Source organism: Nycticebus coucang, chromosome 20, assembly GCF_027406575.1.
Source record: "Nycticebus coucang isolate mNycCou1 chromosome 20, mNycCou1.pri, whole genome shotgun sequence".
NCBI lineage: Eukaryota > Metazoa > Chordata > Mammalia > Primates > Lorisidae > Nycticebus > Nycticebus coucang.
Window position 1 is genome coordinate 41,155,577 of NC_069799.1, and position 12,201 is coordinate 41,167,777.

The following is a 12,201-nucleotide window of genomic DNA, read 5'->3' on the forward strand; positions in this document are numbered from 1 at the left end:
ACCTCCCCTCCATTAGTTCAGACCGTAATCTCCTAAGTAGCTGGCTGCCAGTCAGCCATTTAAAAAATTACCCTTCTATGGAAGCTTTCTCTGACCACCTCTGAGCAAGAGGTTTCTAGCCTTTGTGTTCCCAGGGTAAACTCCACATTTATAATGTCCCGTTTACGTCCATCTCCAGTTCCTCTCCCCAAAAAGGGGACATCCTGAGGGCAGAGACTGTCTTATCTTTTATCACCATTGTTAATGTGGTGCTTGGCAAAATACTAATGGCCCAATAAAAGTTGAATGAATAAGTAAATTTTTTGCAAAAAGACCCAAAGATCTACAAGGACACCATCAGGACATGTGAAAGAGTTGTTTGGGTTGTGCAGAAGTTGGGGTCACTGGCAGAAAGTTGTTTGGGTTGTGCAGAGATGGAAAGGGGTACTGGGAGGTGACAATGGGACCCAGGTCACTGGAAAGGATGAGCTTGCTTCTGGGCCACAGCCCCTGGGAAAGTGCCTGGGAGACTTGGAAGAAAGCATGGAGGCTCGGCCAGAGTTGGAAGGGGCAGCTAGCAGTGGGGCAGTGGCCAGGCCAGGGAGGGGCAGAGTTGGAAGGGGCAGCCAGCAATGGGGCAGTGCCAGGCCAGGGAGAGGCAGCAGAGTTAGCGGGAACCCCAACAGCTCATGGTGGAGCAATCTGTGGAGGGGAGTGGCTCTCCATTCTGGGGAGTCCTGATACCCCAAGCCCTAGCTACAGGGGTAAGGGCACCTCTCTGCCCCTTTACAATATCTCTTTTTCCAGGATGGTGAATTGAGACAGGGAGGTGGCCCCAGCTGACCTGACTCTTTCCCCATCAGACACATCCATGATTTCAGTCTCGTACTCCAAATCCTTGAAAAATCCTCTCCCTCGCTACTGGATAAAAAGAGAGCTATTTTTTGCATGAAAGGCCATCAGTATTGGGTCCCCAATATACCTTTTACCCTTTCCCTGCATCCACTCATTTCCAAGAATCCTGTACTTGCACAAGGCCTTATTTGGGACACCCTGCCTGAAGCACTCTCAAGAGCCACCCTTAGGATGTGGGGAAGAAAGACTGTTGTTCTCAGCTCCACACCATTGCTGGGCTCAGGAGGAGCTGGAGAATCAAAGAGAAGTTATGCAAGCACACGTGCGTGCGCGCACACAGAGGCATGCTCACGGGTGGTGACATGTGCAACAGCTGCTAATGTGTCCAGAGCGAGGAGGCCCACACTCCTCGTTTCCCACAGCCACCTGGCAGGCTGCGTTCAATGTTCACTTTGAAGTTTTGAGACAATTTCCTCTACATTAAGAGTTCCCTTGACTTTGTTTTTTTTTTGAGACAGGGTCTCACTATTTGCCCAGGCTGGAGTGTAGCGGCAACATCATATCTCACAGCGTCCTCAAACTTTTGAGCTCAGCAATTCTCCATCCTCACCTATAATCCTGAGTAGCTAGGATTATAGGCACATGCCATTGTACCTGGATGATTGAAACACAATTTTTTCTTTCTTTTTTTTTTTGTGGTTTTTGGCCGTAGATAGGTTTGAACCCGCCACCTCCGGCATATGGGACCGGCGCCCTACTCCTTGAGCCACAGGCGCCGCCCCACAAATTTTTCTTAAATTTTTGTAGAGATAAAGACTTGCTATGTTATCCAGGTAGGTCTTGAACTCCTAGCTTCAAGATATCCTGCTTCCTCAGCCTTCCCTTGGGAGAGCTAGGATTTCAGGCAAGAAATCCCTGTGTCTGACCTAGGAATCTGTATTTTTACTAAGCCTGCTAGGTGATTTTTAGCATCATGATAAACTGCTTGAAGAAGAACCTTCAAATTCAAGGTACTCTAAAAGCTTTATCATATAGATGTATTAGTTTTCTATTGTTAGGTGACAAATGACCACACACTTGATGGCTTAAAACAACACACATTTAGCATTTCAGTTTCTGAGGGCCAGGCATCCAGGTACAGCTTCCCTGGGGCCTCTGCTCAGGGTCTCACAGGTGGCTATCAAGGCTTTTTAGGGCTGTTCTCATCCAGAGGCTCAATCAGAGAAGAAAAACTGTTTCTAAGCTCATTGATTATGGGCCAAATTCATTTCCCAGTGGCCATAGGACAGAAAGCCCTGGCTTCTAGCTTGTAGTCAGATAAAGTTGCCCCCAGGCCTCAGAGGATGCTCACATTTCCCTGCCCGCTGGCCCCTGGCCCCTGGCCCTTGCCATCAGCAGCTCACAGCAGGGCAGTTGGCTTCTCCCAGGCCAGCAGCTGTCTCTCCCTCCAGCCTGTTAGCTGGAGTCTTACATCTCTGGACATAATCCCAGGAGCGACCCTGCTACACATTTGCCACATTCTGCCGATGAGGAGCAAGTTACAGGTTCTGCCCACACTCAAGGGGAGTGGGTGACCCAGAGTAGTAATTCACTGGAGGTTGCTTTACGGTACATCTCACACAATAGGTAAAGAAATGGAAGCCCCCAAAGATGGGCTCAGCAAGGTCCCAAGAGAACGGGAGGCCACCATGAAAGAAGACGCGTTTCCTTTCCTTTTTCTCAGATTCATATGAGGGCACAAAGGATTAGGTTACAATGTGTGCATTGTTATAGCCATGTCCTGCACTCAGGAGGTGCGCCATGCACCCTACAGTGTACTCACTAGGTGGGAGCACACCAATTCTCCTCCCTCTGCCCTCCTCCCAAGAAGACAGATTTCTTGCTCCCAAGAATGGAAAGAAATGTTCCTGTTTTACCCTGCCTATCACCTTCTAAGAGTCGCACGTAGTTCTAAAACAGGGGTCAGCAAACTCTTGCTGTTTTACTATTTGGATGGTAAAGATTTCATTTATTTATTTAGTTAGTTTCTTTCTTTCTTTTTTTTTTTTTTATAGAGACAGAGTCTCACTCTGTCACCCTCGGTAGAGTGCCGTGGCGTCACACAGCTCACAGCAACCTCCAACTCCTGGGCTTAGGCGATTCTCTTACCTCAGCCTCCTGAGTAGCTGAGACTATTAGTTATTTAGTTAACTAGTTAGTGACGGAGTCTCGCTGTGCTGCCCCTGCTAGAGTTCTGTAGCATCAGCCCAGCTCACAGCAATCACAAACTCCTGCGTTCAAGTGATCCTCCTGGCTTAGCGTCCCAAATAGTTGGGACTACTGGCACCCTACCACTACATCCTGCTAATTCTTCTATTTTTTTTTTTTAGTAGAGATAGGGTCTCTCTCTTGCTCAGGCTGGTCTCTCCCAAGCTCAAGCAATCTACCATCCTCAGCCTCCCTGCTAGGATTACAGGCATGAGCCGCCACGCCTGGCTGATGTAAATATTTTAGATTTTGTGTTGCATGCGTTCTCTGTAGCAACGCCCACCTCTGTAGGTAGAACACAAAAGCAGCCATAGACGGTATGCAATGATGGAACAGACCTGTGTGCCACTCATCTTTATTTATAGACACAGAGATGTCAATTCCATGTAATTTTCATATCACAATATTACTCTTGTTTTGATTTTTGTTCTCAACCATTTAAAAGTGTACAAACCATTCCTATCTCATCAACCACACAAAAACAAGCAATGGGCCAGATCTGGCCTGTGAGCCCTGGTTTGCCAATCCCGCTGTACACAGACAGCTACGCTTTCGTGAACACACACCTTGTCTACCACGTGGAGGACAGGTCCACATATTCTATGTGCATCTGCCTGAGGAGTGCCTAGGATGGTTGGCATGTACTATTTTAATAACAATGATAACTTAGGAGTCATAATGCCATCTACTTTGCAGGGCTGGTCTCTGCAGTGGAGATGATGCCACAGATCCACTGGGTAAAACATTTCTTTTTCCAGGTGACAAATGTCTTGCTGCTCATCCGTGATAGATTTATTTAACAAATATGTATGGACTACTTTTTAGGAACTAAGCACTATCCTAGTCACAGAGGACACAATGGTAAACAAAAGAGAAGAGGTCCCTGCTCTCACGGAGCCTTCATTCTTTTGGAAGAGACAGGCAACTAATTAATCAAATAGCCATGTCAGATGACCATGAACACTATGGTAAAAAATATAGCAAGGGACATAGACAGGAAAAAGGGAAAGTCGTTGCTATTCAATTGAGTGGTCAGGAAATGCAAAAGGACACTGGGTAGAGGACAGAAGGGAGAAGGCAAGCAGATTCTGGGAGGGAAAGCGTTCCAGGCCAAGGGAACAGCATGTGCAAAGACCCTGAGGACAGAGTGCAATTGGTCTGTTTGAGGGTCAACAGGGAGACCAGGACTCCTGGGGAGGAGTGAAGTAGGGAGATTGGTTGGAAAGGTTTGGGAGTGGAGGGTGGATCACGTGGGTGCTTGCAAATCATCATAAAGACTTTGGTTTGACTCTGAATGGGATAGAGAGCATCGCAAGACTCTGCACAGAGAAAGGATGTGGCCTGGCTCACAAGACAACCCAGTGTATGAGAGCAGGCAGATCTGTTCTTGCCAGCACAAAGATTTCTTGCTTCTGTGGGTTCTGGATCCAGGACTGGAAACCCACAGCATCCGATCCCTCCAAGTAAACCTTCCCAGCTGCAATAAGCGTATAGCTGCTGCTTGGACACTGTGCAGATACAATTTCAAAGCACCAGAGAGAATTTTTGAAATTGAACTCCTAGGCTGGGCGCAGTGGCTCACGCCTGTAATCCTAGCCCTCTGGGTGGCTGAAGCGGGTGGATTGCTAGAGCTCACGGGTTTGTTCAAGACTAGCTTGAGCAAGATTGAGACTTTGTCTCTAAAAACAGAAAAACTAGCTGGGTGTTGTGGCAGGCGCCTACAGTACCAGCTACTTTGGAGGCTGAGGCAAGAGGATCACTTGAGCCCAGGAGTTTAAAGTTGCTGTGAGCTATGATGTCACAACACTTTACCCAGGACAACAGAGTGAGACTCTGTCTAAAAAAACAAATTAAACTCCTACCTTAACAGAGTAGCTTGAAAGAGAAGAGTGAGTCAGCCATTTAAAATCAGGTATAGAGGATTAGCAGAGTTGAATATGCTCTGGTCCAGAAGACCAGAATTATAACACAGAATATCAGGGGGCTGGGGACTTGGGCTTTATGGAAAATAGCCTCAAAGTCACTCACATCCTCTGGCATCAGCAGGTCTAGAGCACTCTTACTTAAGGGCAAGATGATTTTCTGCTTCAGATGGGCTGGGGTAGAGCTGGGAGGTTTGCATAAGTCCTACATTGGTCCCTGGGCCTTGGAACTAATTTCCCTCCACCACAGTTTCTCCAAATAAAGTATTTTTTTTTACTCATCCTGATTTGAGAATTTCAGCCATTTAATCTTGACAGGGTCACAAAAAGAAGTATAATGTTCCTATTATCAACCTCAATGCATTTTTTCTCTTTCAACTGAATAAAACTGCTCAGCCATATTTGTTAAATAGTCTTTAAAAGCTAATTTATAAAAAGAACTTAACACAAGGGAAGTGGCTGTCGCCAAAGTAGGAGTCTCCGCTGCCGTCATGCCCTGGAATCTCTGGGACCCTCTGTGCCATCAACCGCTCCCCGGGCCATGCCCTGGGAGAAGAGCTTCAAGCAGCACCGCACCTTCCAACAGAGAGTAGAAGATGTCCAGCTCGTCCGAGAGCAGCACCCTACCAACATCCCAGTGATAAAAGAATGATAGAAGGATGAGAAGCAGCTTCCTGTCCTGGATAAAACCAAGTTTCTCGTACCTGATCACGTCAACACGAGTGAACTTATCAAGATAATTAGAAGGCGCTTCCAGCTCAGCGCTAACCAAGCCTTCTTCCTGCTGGAGAATGGACATAGCATGGTGAGCGTCTCCATGCCCATCTGCAAGGTGTATGAGCGTGAGAAGGATGAAGACAGTTCCTGACCTGGTGTACGCCTCCCAGGAGACATTCGGGATGAGACTGGCAGTTTATCATTTAGGTCAAACCATCAGAATTCTCCCACTGTAAGTGTGTGTCGGCTGTGGAGAAAACACAGCCAGGAGAGACGCGTGCTCCTTAAACACATCTACATGGATGCAGCCATTGTCCAGGTCCAGCCTGGGTGGCCAGTGCTTCGTGTACCTGCACCGACTTAGCTGTTCACTGCTTTCTTGGGAGTATCACGGGAAGATCACAGCGATGCCACCGGACGCGTAGCAGGCCACAGCTCACCCCTGTGTGTGGAGTACCTGCGTCTGTTAACTTACTGTAATGGGGGGAAAGCAAGCGTCCTCACCTGGACCTTCAACTGATCTTGAAAGGGCTTCCGGTCACCTGCAGTCCCCCATGCGCATGTGTCCACTTGGCTCACTTCCAGTTTGTGTATTTTATATCCTGTGAGTTCTCAGCAGGCTTGTGTTTGGATTATATACATTATACCTTACGTTCTTGTAACTATTGTGTGATCAGTAAGATTCCTATAAAAAAAAGCCACATTGGGGAGAGTGTGTGTGACCTATATGCTACTTCAGCGGGTGGTCACTTTATAGGATCTTTAAAACAAGTACATTTTTAATGAACTGAAGTGAATAAAGGCACAATTAAAAACTGTCAAAAAAAAAAAAAAAGAACTTTACCGGAAGTCCTTTAGAGCTGAGATTTATCAAGCACCTAAATATTTAAACTCATTTCCTTGATCTGTTCCCATTCCCATCCTATTTTCTCAAAGTGTTTTAGAGTAAAAAACAGCAACAGACCATTCCTAGTAGAGACATGCCCACCTTGGAGAGAAGGGAGGTCTCTTGACCTGGGAGGCCAAGGCAGGTGGATTGCTTGAGCTCAGGAGTTTGAGACCAGCCTGAGCAAGACCAAGACTCCATCTCTTCTAAAAATAGAAAAACTAGTGGCATTGCGGCAGGTGCCTGTAGTCCCAGCTGCTTGGAAGGCTGAGGCAGGAGGATCTCTTGAATCCAGGAGCTTGAGGTTGCTGTGAGCTAGGCTAACACCATAACACTCTAGCCCGGGCAACAGAATGAGACCTTGTTTCTAAATAAGTAGATAAATAAATGCCGAAATGTCCCCTGAACAGTGATGGTTATCCTACCCGCACCTCTGCTTTCCCTGGCAAGTTAGAAGGCCAGCACGTTAAGCCTTGCCAGAGACTGTGACCCTGGACTTTGCTCTGAAAGATTAGGCCGAAGGAAGTGGGATTTATAAAGCATCAATGGAAGCAGCTCTCGGCACCACTGGATTCCCCAAATCCTCCCTGCTGTCAAGCCACAGAAAGTGAGCAGCTTAGATCGCTTTACTCTGCCAACTTCCGAGAACTTTACCAACAGACTCTCTTGTTCTTGGGCTTGTGGGCCTGGGAAGAAGGGCAACCTGTATGTGGACACCTGGGCTCTGAGGGGTGAATCACCAGCAATCACAGGGTTTCTTAGGTCGGGTGACGTGGGGGCTTCTAGGAGTGGTGATATTAGCCTGGACTCAAGCTGGCCAGCCTGGGCAACTATTACTGTCATTCTTTTCCTTTCTTGTTTTTCACCCCCCACCTCCATTTTTTTTCCTTGTTGACCATTCCTTTCACCCAGGCTAATTCATATGATCTCATGCTTCATTAGAGAACCCACTGTTTTCAGACTTGTATTTATTGTTGCTCATCAACGCCGGAGCTCCAGTGAGCCTAAGGGCAGTTCCTACTCGCCCCACCACCACGTTGACCTTTCATCCTAAACGCAGCAGCACCACCACCCTAGTACCCAAGGCCCAAGGCACGTGTATGTCAGGAATCATCTTTACTCCACTCCTGCGAGTTCATTCACTCCTACACTCACTTCCTCCCTGAGTCTGCCTTGTGACAGCTTCTGGGGATGTGCTGTGAATAATACAGGGTCATCATAAAGTTCACGTCCATGGCGGCTCCTGTGGCTCAGTGGGCAGGATGCCGGCCCCATGTACTGAGGGTGGTGGGTTCAAACCCAGCTCCAGCCAAACTGCAAACAAAAAATAGCCGGGCATTGTGGCAGGCGCCTGCAGTCCCACTGACTTGGGAGGCTGAGGCAAGAGAATCGCCTAAGCCCAGGAGTTGGAGTTTGCTGTGAGCTGTGACGCCACAGAACTCTACTGAGGGTGACAAAGTAAGACTCTGTCTCTAAAAAAAAAAAAAAGAAAGAAAAAAATAAGTTCATCTCCAATTTACTATGTTAAACTATTTTAAATTCCACACAAACTTTATGTCCAGCCTGTATAGAGTCCTGTCCTCAAAGAGCTCAATCCATTTGTGAGTCTGTTTCTCAGCAGTGTTTGTGGCTGCGCTGGCAGCAATCACACCTCCAGAGCTATGCTGTGCAGGACGGTGACCACTGGCTATGTATAGCTGTTGTGCTCCTGAAATCGGGTTGGTCTTAATTGACATGTGATGTAAGTATAAACGAAACAAAGGATTATGAAGACTGCATAGGAAAAAAAAAGAATGTAAAATGCTTGTTAATATTTCTAGAAATGGACAGGTTGAAATGGTGATATTTAGTACATATCACAAAAGTTTTGAGATACATAACAGTTAAGAAACATAAAATCAGCTGGGTGCAATGGCTCACACCTGTAATCCTAGCACTCTGGGAAGCCGAGGTGGGCAGATTGCTTGAGCTCAGGAGTTTGAGACCAGACTGAGAAAGAGGATCACTTGAGCCCCAGAGTTTGAGGTTGCTGTGAGCTACGATGATGCTACTGTACTCTACCTAGAGTGACAGAGTGAGACGCTATCTCAAAAAAAAAAAAAAAAGGAAAATCAATACATATAGAAACAAATGAAGCTGTCCCAACAACACTGATAAGTTAAGCGAGTTGAAACTTGCATGGATGAATCAGAAAGGATGCTGTTTCTTGGAGGTGAAATAATGGCCTATTATAATATAGTCTGTCTCAAAACTTTCCTCGTGACTTATGTAACACATATTATTAAAATTAATTTCATACATGACTATGAAAAGAGTTAAATTTACAAGTGTGGCTTATGGTATATTTCCATGGGATCTTACTCTACATGGCTTCTCTCTTAGAGTGAACACTTCCTTTGGCTACCATCACTATCCTTTATATGTACGTAGCTCTTAACTGTTCTTTTCTGAAAGAAAAGAACAGTTCACATCTGAAATCGTAGCTGACTGTTCACATCTGAAATCTTACCAGACTGGGTCCTTTCTTTGGTCGTAGTTGTTTTTGAGACAGTATTTTGTTCTGCTGCCCAGGCTGGAGTGCAGTGGTGCCATCCTAGCTCACTGATAAGGCCTCCAGAACTCAAGTAGTCTTCCCACATTGACCTCTCAAGTAGCTGGGACTATAGGTGTGCACCACTTTACACTTGGCTAATTCTTTTTAGTTTTATTTTTGTGGAAATAGGATCTTGCTGTGTGGCCGAGGCTGGTCTTGAACTCCTGGCCTCAAATGATCCTCTTATTTCAACCTCCTAAAGTGCTGGGATTATAGACATCAGCTACTACTCCCATCAATGGGGATCTCTTTCTCTCTTTTTTTTTTTTGAGACACAGTCTCAAGATGTCACCCTATGGTAAAGTGCCATGGAGTCATGTCTCATAGCAACCTCAAACTCCTCGGCCCAAGTGATTTTTTTTTTTTTTGCCTCAGTCTCCCAAGTAGCTGGGACTACAGGCATCTGCCACAACATCCAGCAAATTTTTTTTTTTTTTTTTTTTTTTTGTAGTTGTCGTTGTTTAGTAGGCCTGGGCTGGGCTTGAACCTGTCAGCCTCGGTGCATGTGGCTGGAGCTGTAACCACTGTGCTATGGATGCCCACCCCATCTGGCCATTTTTTTTTGTTGTTGTTGCAGTTGTCATTGTTGTTTAGCAAGCGCGGGCTAGGCTCAAACCTTCCAGCTTCAGTGTATGTGGCCGGCACCCTACCCACTGAGCTACAGGCACCGTCCTGTTGGGGATCTCTTGATGGAGAAATTTACAAACCCAGTGTGCAATGGAGAGCTTGATATATAATCAGTGTCCAATAAATTCTTGGTGCATGAGTGACCCAGTTCTCTATTAGGTGAGGCCGGAAATACTAGATTGATAACATTATCTTAAGTATAATATCACTTTGTGGGCACTAATATGAATGCAAAATAACTCAGAACTAACTATAATCTTCAAAGCATGAACAAATTTAAAAGACTGTAAGTATCTTCTATACTCTTTCTTACTGACTTTCTAAGTGTGAGATGCTGGGTAATATAATACCAGCCCTACACACATGGAGAGTGGTATTTATTTCACCGTGCACATGGGTGCAGCTGGGTATAGTTGAAATTATAGTCCATGTGGTCACACCTGCCTGTTTGCAGATAGGCCCAAAGCCCAGACAAACCCTAATTAATTCTCAGAACTCCCTGGGATATTCAAAACCAATTAAGTCAATCACCTAGAAAAGAGAAGTATAAGTAAGACAAGGGCTATAATTTTTTTTTTTACCTAAAATGTGTAGATTTTAGGAGAATAAACACACTGAAAACTATTTAGGCAGCATTTGCCCCTTGTCTTGGATAATTTTGCTTCTCATTGGGATTGGACTTGCCTTTATACTTCCCTCAGACCGGAATTAATTTGGTCAAGCTAAACATTTGACAGACCTGAAGGTGGTCTGGCCATAATCCAACATCATGGTTAGATGTTAGGTGGGAGTACATTAGTGAAAGCATATTCACAACTTGTCATGAAATTTTAAAAATTTGACTCAAGATACCAAAGGGTCTGGCATCTAAAATTACGCATCATTACTTTTTCATCAATTATTAACATAAAGGCAATCGCTGTGTCTAGATAAACAAGGTAGATTTCAATAAAGCTGTAGGGCTTTATCTGGTGAGTCGCATAGATGTAATTATCATTAATCCTGTGGATCATGTTTCTAAAAAACAGTTCAGCTCCTTGTTAACCAGGAACGATGGAAGGAAGGGATGTAAATGAAATGGTCCACATAGGCTCTGATGTCACCTCTCATAGGAAGGCCTATCTCCTTCCCCGGTACTGCCATAAACACTTCTCTGGCATTTAATATTTAATGTCTTGAATAACAGTTATTGATATAGCTATCCTATTCTAACCTCTAGTTTTGTCTTTCTTTTGCTCACTTTTATAATTCTGTGATGTTTACCCAGTGCTTTCCACATGGAAGGTCTTCACTAAGTGTGTGTGTGGAACTGAATTAAAGTGAATTGAGAACAGGCCTAAGAACCACCACCCTGAGTTTTTCCATTTTATTCCTAATGTTATCATTTGTTATCCTTTTGCCTACATTTGTAACTTTGTTTCCCTTTGTTTATATTATGTAACTCAATTCTACTATGCTACACACTCCCATGTGGCAGAGTATACTGATTTATTTATTTATTTATGATAGAGTTTCACTTTGTCGCCCTCGGTAGAGTACTCTGGTGTCACAGCTCACAGCAACCTCCAAGTCTTGGGCTTAGGCGATTCTCTTGCCTCAGCCTCCCAAGTAGCTGGGACCATAGTCACCCGCCACAATGCCCAGCTATTTTTTGTTGTTGTTGTTGCATTTGTCATTGTTTAGCTCGCCCAGGTGGGGTTCAAAACCTCCACCCTCGGTGTATGTGGCTAGCACTGGAACCACTGTGCTATGGGTGCCACGGTGGAGTATACTGTTTTAATACATTATTTAATACTAACAATTTATGAGATGGATATGGTCGGTTCTACTCTTCAGCTGATAAAACTAAGGCTTCAGAGTAAGTGCCATGTCAAAGGCACTAGGTAATAGGTCGAATTCGGATTTGAACCTAGCTCTGTGTGATGTCCAGTGGACTCTGGCTATTACTGAAACCTGACTTTCAATTAGAATTATTTTGAGAAAGCCCCATGCTAAATTAATATATATCCCCCCATGCATGAAAACAGAAACACCTATAATTATCAGTAATTATTGTAGATCCGAGTATTAATATAAGAAGCAAGAAGACCTCACCAAGAGGCGTCATATTTGTTACTACATTTCTGGGGAGAAATGTTGACTGCTGCATGAGAAGCCTCTCTCAGGGCTGTGTAGAAGGAAATCTGGATTCTATTCCTGGGTCTTCTTCAAGCTTTCTCTGTGGCCTTAGGCAACATCCAGAGTAAAGAGGGATGGTAACACAAGGCACCTATTTATTGCACTGATTTGCTAAGACAGGTGTTTACCAATGTGGTGGCCCAGGGCTGTGAGAGGGGAGGAGGTTCAGAGTTTCCTATGACAAACTGCACTTAGCA

At 45.1% G+C, this 12,201-nt stretch overlaps 1 pseudogene; it reads left to right on the forward strand.

Moving 5' to 3' along the window:
• Positions 1–5,544: 5,544 nt before the first annotated feature.
• LOC128572612 (microtubule-associated proteins 1A/1B light chain 3B-like) lies at positions 5,545–5,956 on the forward strand (annotated as a pseudogene).
• The last annotated feature ends 6,245 nt before the right edge of the window (positions 5,957–12,201 follow it).